The sequence below is a fragment of the Pseudochaenichthys georgianus genome, unplaced genomic scaffold (genome assembly GCF_902827115.2).
Source record: "Pseudochaenichthys georgianus unplaced genomic scaffold, fPseGeo1.2 scaffold_435_arrow_ctg1, whole genome shotgun sequence".
Taxonomy (NCBI): Eukaryota; Metazoa; Chordata; class Actinopteri; order Perciformes; family Channichthyidae; genus Pseudochaenichthys; species Pseudochaenichthys georgianus.
The window spans coordinates 227,936-235,000 of record NW_027263000.1 but is presented as its reverse complement, the minus strand read 5'-3'; the positions used below and the strand labels follow the sequence as shown (position 1 = coordinate 235,000).

General features: G+C 41.4%; 1 long non-coding RNA gene across 1 annotated transcript in view; it reads right to left on the bottom strand.

Annotated features, from left to right (window-relative positions):
- The window catches only part of LOC117442474 (uncharacterized), a 1,918-nt gene extending 645 nt beyond the window's left edge, over positions 1 to 1,273 (bottom strand). Inside the window, exons 1-4 of the long non-coding RNA XR_004551523.2 lie at positions 1,072 to 1,273; positions 587 to 672; positions 211 to 254; positions 1 to 76 (exon numbers count right to left, since the gene is read on the bottom strand). The exon at positions 1 to 76 is cut by the window's left edge and continues 2 nt beyond it. This is a non-coding gene — a long non-coding RNA (uncharacterized lncRNA). The remainder of the gene's footprint in view (positions 77 to 210; positions 255 to 586; positions 673 to 1,071) is intronic.
- Between the last annotated feature and the right edge of the window lie 5,792 nt (positions 1,274 to 7,065).

The window sequence follows — 7,065 nt, the reverse complement described above, 5'->3', positions numbered from 1 at the left end:
GTGATTCCATTGTCAAGGCAGGCCAGCGTTCCAGGGTCTCTCCAACAGGTAGCTCATCATTGATTATCTCATTGCGCTGCAGGGCAAAGGTAGTCTGCATTAACTTTGCAATCAAGGGATGGTTTTTATCTCTCATCTTAACACACACACTAGCATGCACCCCCCGTGCCTCCCCCACGCGCGTTATAGTTTCTCCACTGCAAGGCTTACCAGGTTGAAGACGCCCTTTATCTGCCAGTTGCTTCAGTTTCAGCCTAAAGAGAAAAACAAATTGAAGGTTAGCTGGGTTGCAAAGTTTTCACAAAATGATCAGAGAACAAAAAAGAAAAAAAACTCCCGCCATTTGCGGTTCGAATTTTCCAGAGAACTTTTGCAACACAAACGTTCCACTTTGAGATATAACTTAAAGCAATATAAAATACTGTCTTACAGGTTTAAATCATTTTTCAAGTGAGGCAGATATTAAATCTAGGCTAGCTAACAAGAGCTCAAATCAAACTAACACACCATGCGACACAAAGTGCATTAGATGCAGAAATGAATAACAAATCATTTAAATACTGTGCAAAGGCAAGAGGTAACTTACCAGAGTAGCGCGGTCAAATTCCGGCAGTGAGACTCGAGAGCACGGTGGACAAACTTCTGGAAGTTTGAGTGATTTCATCCGAGGAGCTATAATGGCGGACTCAAATGAACAGCAGTGAGACACGTCGGGGGGCGGAGCACATACGTGATGAAGTTAGAGAGATTCAGTAAAACATTTGAGTAAAATCCCCAATATGACCCAAAGTGGAATAATACTGTATGCACATTATTACAAATCAGTTCATAATCATCAGAAAATTTGCGGTGAAATAACTTTTATAAATCTTTGGGTTAAAACAACCCATATTCTTCAAGAAGCTTGTACTTCTTGGTCTTACAGTGCAGTTAGAAGAGAGTTACCTGCCAGACGTCCACGTAATAAAACAAATATTTAACATTAACACAAACTTTATGTTTACCACAAATATCCTTTTTGATTAAGAAATGAGGTTCCATTCCCAAATTAAACACAATGAACCAACCTACCGAGCAGACTTTCAGTGCGGACGGATTCCTGTAATGGCGGCCACCACAGATATTTTTTACCGGGCAAAAGCACCCACAATGCAATGCGCAACCAGTGTTGCCAGATTCTGTGAGGGACACAAGGTCAAGGAAAAAAAAGCCCAAAAGAAGTGAAGTGGGCCACATGAGCACTTTAAACCTATACAGCAACTATTAGAAAATAGCAGATCACAACGTGCCTCAACGCGATGCATTGTGAGCATGGACTGTTTATATAAATATATAAATATGGTTGTGAGCTTGTAGATCTGCTATTTTCAAATAAAATCTTGGGGGAAACTTATAATAAGCAGACCTGGCAACACTGTTTTCAACGGAAAAAGTAATGTAAAAGTCGATTACAGTACTTAAACAGTAAAATGTTACACCACATTGGCCGTAATTTTACAGATTTTTCTTAGAGTGTATTTCATGGGTAACAGAGCCATGTGCACCATGTATTTAAAGTAATGTTAGCCAGCTTTCAGACACTAATTCGTGGGTAATAAAGGCCTGTACATCTCCCTGTTTGAAAGGGCCATATCTCCCTTAAATTCACAGCAAAGTTACCCATCTTTCACACACTATTTCATGGGTAATAAAGCCATGTGCACACTGTATTTAAAGGGCTGCAGGAACACTTTACCCGCCTTGTAAACACCTTCTCCTGGGTAAAACAATCCATTTATTTCCGCCTGCTTTCCATCAGCACCCGCCAGTCATTTCAAACGGTTTCAAATCGTTTTTTCACTTTTAAAAACAGCTTTCTGCCCTGTAAATGATTTCTAATCATTATTACCGTCATGGAGGAGCTGCAGGGACACTTTACCCGCCTTTTAAACACATTTTCCTGGGTAAACAATCAATTTATTTCCGCCTGCTTTCCATCAGCACCCGCCAGTCATTTCAAACGGTTTCAAATCGTTTTTTCACTTTTAAAAACAGCTTTCTGCCCTGTAAATGATTTCTAATCATTATTACCGTCATGGAGGAGCTGCAGGGACACTTTACCCGCCTTTTAAACACCTTTTCCTGGGTAAACAATCAATTTATTTCCGCCTGCTTTCCATCAGCACCCGCCAGTCATTTCAAACGGTTTCAAATCGTTTTTTTTCACTTTTAAAAAGAGCTTTCTGCCCTGGCAATTATATCTAATCATTATTACCGTCATGGAGGAGCTGCAGGAACACTTTACCCGCCTTCTAAACACTTATTCCTGGCTAAAACAATCAATGTATTTCCGCCAGGGTCACAGCCTGCTGCTGCTGCTGCGGCGGCTGCTGCTGCTGCTGCTGCTGCTGCTGCTGCTCTCCCTCCCTAAATTCACATCAAACTCACCCAGCTTTCACACACTATTTCATGGGTAATAAAGCCATGTGCACACTGTATTTAAAGTAATGTTAGCCAGCTTTCAGACACTAATTCCTGGGGAAGAAAGTCACCCTGGACGGGTCATCAAATGTGATTGAAATGGACAGATTCCTGTACATTTCAATCACTTTTAATGGGAGTCGTGAGGTGTGGATGAAATGGCCATATCTTCCTTAAATTCACATCAAACTCACCCAGCTTTCACACACGATTTCATGGGTAATAAAGCCATGTGCACACTGTATTTAAAGTAATGTTAGCCAGCTTTCAGACACTAATTCCTGGGGAAGAAAGTCACCCTGGACGGGTCATCAAATGTGATTGAAATGGACAGATTCCTGTACATTTCAATCACTTTTAATGGGAGTCGTGAGGTGTGGATGAAATGGCCATATCTTCCTTAAATTCACATCAAAGTCACCCAGCTTTCACACACTATTTCATGGGTAATAAAGCCATGTGCACACTGTATTTAAAGTAATGTTAGCCAGCTTTCAGACACTAATTCCTGGGGAAGAAAGTCACCCTGGACGGGTCATCAAATGTGATTGAAATGGACAGATTCCTGTACATTTCAATCACTTTTAATGGGAGTCGTGAGGTGTGGATGAAATGGCCATATCTTCCTTAAATTCACATCAAACTCACCCAGCTTTCACACACTATTTCATGGGTAATAAAGCCATGTGCACACTGTATTTAAAGTAATGTTAGCCAGCTTTCAGACACTAATTCCTGGGGAAGAAAGTCACCCTGGACGGGTCATCAAATGTGATTGAAATGGACAGATTCCTGTACATTTCAATCACTTTTAATGGGAGTCGTGAGGTGTGGATGAAATGGCCATATCTTCCTTAAATTCACATCAAACTCACCCAGCTTTCACACACTATTTCATGGGTAATAAAGCCATGTGCACACTGTATTTAAAGTAATGTTAGCCAGCTTTCAGACACTAATTCCTGGGGAAGAAAGTCACCCTGGACGGGTCATCAAATGTGATTGAAATGGACAGATTCCTGTACATTTCAATCACTTTTAATGGGAGTCGTGAGGTGTGGATGAAATGGCCATATCTTCCTTAAATTCACATCAAACTCACCCAGCTTTCACACACTATTTCATGGGTAATAAAGCCATGTGCACACTGTATTTAAAGTAATGTTAGCCAGCTTTCAGACACTAATTCCTGGGGAAGAAAGTCACCCTGGACGGGTCATCAAATGTGATTGAAATGGACAGATTCCTGTACATTTCAATCACTTTTAATGGGAGTCGTGAGGTGTGGATGAAATGGCCATATCTTCCTTAAATTCACATCAAACTCACCCAGCTTTCACACACTATTTCATGGGTAATAAAGCCATGTGCACACTGTATTTAAAGTAATGTTAGCCAGCTTTCAGACACTAATTCCTGGGGAAGAAAGTCACCCTGGACGGGTCATCAAATGTGATTGAAATGGACAGATTCCTGTACATTTCAATCACTTTTAATGGGAGTCGGTGTGGATGGCCTGTTGAATCCGATTTTGAGCACTCTTTTCCCCGCATAAACTAGTTTAAATCACCGTTAAACACTTATTCTGTTGATGTCTATATAACCGACTTCCCGCTATGCATTAAGTCGGTTATATGGACCCTGTACACTAGGCATACCGCGGCCGGTAGTAAATGTCCAACCATTGTACCCTCTGGTCCCTAGGGTATGTAAGGTTATCAGAAAAAAAAAAAAACTTGTTTAACTGAACAAGTGTTGCATACGCCAAAGTGTGTCTAAAAGTATCTTAGTAACACAAGAAAAGAGAAAAAAGCATTGATGTTAACAAAAACTGGATTGTTCCACTGAAATAATAAATAAATAATTTCAAAAAAAGTGCATTTAAAAAGAAAATGTATTCAGATCAAGTATTTTGTTAGACTATTGAGTCCAAGATGGTTACATTTAACCCCTAACCCATTTGTATTATATGTTTGTTTTCCTAATAAAGACAGAGTCACCTGAATTAATTTTGTCTCCAGACCTTTTTATTTTTTACATTTTGTAACAATCTTTAAACATTTGTAGAGAACAAACACTGTGGTTAAAATGAGTGTCTTTATGACGTCTCTCACACCGTTGGTATTTTTCACAAAATTCATTTTTAAACACATCATCTTGATACAGAGATAACACATTTTCGTAAGACAACCCCAACGCTCTTTTACATAGGTAGAAAACACAAAATGCTTTTCTTTGAGGGGTCCTTAGTTTTAAATGATCTGGTGAGGAGGGTGTGACTTGTTATGTTGAGTGGGAGGCGGAGTCCTCTGCAAAAGTGAGAGTCTTTTTCACCAGTATAATGTCCATCGATGTCTGACTCTGTTTAAAAAGTTCTTTAAGCTTTGTAGCTTTTCCATCAATAATTTTCAGCCAAGCAGTCAGAGGCACCCGCAAGGATGTCTGAAAAACCCTGCATGTAGAGTTGAAATACTCCAAAACAAAATCATCAGAGGGGTCCTTCCCCAGCGTCACCAAACGGCTTGCGCGGTAATACCATCGCCCCGATGGTCCGCTTTTAGTTTCCCAAACGGTACTTGTCAGGACTCTTCTCACTTCTGGCAGCGGGGGAATATCTCCTTCTTCTTCCTCCACATTGAGGGGCAGCGGTGAAAACTCTTCTTTGATCTCGCATGCATGCTGTCTGCGTTTCTTTGCTTTTCTTTGCCAATATCTTGTACGCCGATGGTTCCACTATGGTTTCTTGATGCACGACTTCTTCCGATACAGTGGTTGCGTGGAGATCTCTGGAAGACACCAGAGTTAACACAGCCCAGTCTGTTGAGGTCAGTGTCGCTTTAACACTACGGGGTCCATACGTTTCTCCATTCTTCAGATTGTAGAAAAGCAGTTCATTCGCCATATAGTTGAATACATAACCCCAAACATCGCCATTTTTCAGAGTCCATTCTTCATGAAGTTCTTCGGCTGGAGACGTCTGAACCCGGCACAGATACTGCATCCGTTTCTTGACTGGCGCTCCGGACGGATGGCGGTAAGTTGTCACAGGCGTCTCGCTGATTAAACCCATATCGAGGCGTCTCTTGGCCATTTTTCTTTTTTTTTTAAAGGTGACTTGGCGAGTGAAATTGACTGGCTTGTTATTTAGTTTGAGCGCATTTCTTTTTTTCATCTATTTCCACCCCCTTACTTTTAAATGATCTGGTGAGGAGGGCGGGGCTTGTTATGTTGCGTGGGAGGCGGAGTCATGCTGAGTGAAGGGTGGGATGATGACGATGAGGAGGAGGAGGAAGAGCTAGGATTGGGAGGATTAAGACGCATTTCTAAGATTCCTAGTTCAAGAGATTTAAGAATGATTGACAGCATACCTTTGACAGATCACCCATTAAAAGAAAGAAAAAGACCCCTCCCAAAGTTCCAATAAGGACGAGTTCGATTCCTTCGGACAAAAGATTTAGATTGAGCGTATTTCCTCACAGAGCCCCTCCTCCATCACACATGAACGAGCACACATGACCAAGAGAGGGCACGAGATCTTCGGCTGTATGCGTCTGAACCCCGCACAGATGCTGCATTCGTTTCTTGACTGGCGCTCCAGACGGATGGCAGTAAGTTGTCACAGGCTGATTAAACCCAATTCGAGGCATCTCTTGGCCATTTTTCTTTTTTAAAAAGGTGACTTGGTAAGTGGAAATGATTGTCTTTTTATTTAGTTTGAGCATATTTCTATCTTCATCTAATTCCACCCCCACTATTTGTTGGCGTCATAGCCACAGGAAGGGGTGGAGAAAAGGGGGAGAGGCCTGGGCTGGGAGGGGGCGGGTAGACAGTCTCACGCATAACTTCAAAGAGACACCTAGATTAACATCAAAGGCTTATAACACACCACTGTGAAATCACACCTGCCTGTTATAAGACCTCACATCAAAGGGCAAACATCAAAGGCTAATTAGATTATACAACTCTGAGGGGACAGGGGCCAGACAGCATAACTTCAATGAGACTGCCTTAATCAACACCTAGATTAACATCAGAGGCTTATATCAAGCCTACCTGCTATAACACCTCACATCAAAGGACTAGATTACAAAGGGGTGTGAGGGGGCAGGGGCCAGGCAACATAACTTCAAAGAGACTGCCTTCATCAACACATCAAAGAATTAGACAACAAAGGCACTACACGGGGGGGCTTTTCACACCTACCTGTGATAACACCCATCAAAGGATCTCGAACAATGGGAGGCGGGACTTTGCATACTTGGGGGCGTGTCCACCTGTCACTTTTCATGCATACTAATGTGATTGAAACAGCATGATTTCTACTACTCTGGTCAAAGGCAAGAGGTCATTAATTTTGTTTTTAAGAGTAACAATTTTATCGTTAAAAAAGCACATAAAATCATTACTACTGAGTGCTATGGGAATAGAAGGCTCAATCGAGCTATGGCTCTCTGTCAGCCTGGCTACAGTGCTGAAAAGAAATCTTGCCTTATTCTTATCCTCATCTACACTGAACAAAAATATAAATGCAACACTTTTGTTTTTGCTCCCATTTTTCATGAGATGAACTCAAAGATCTAAAACATTTTCTATATACACAAAATA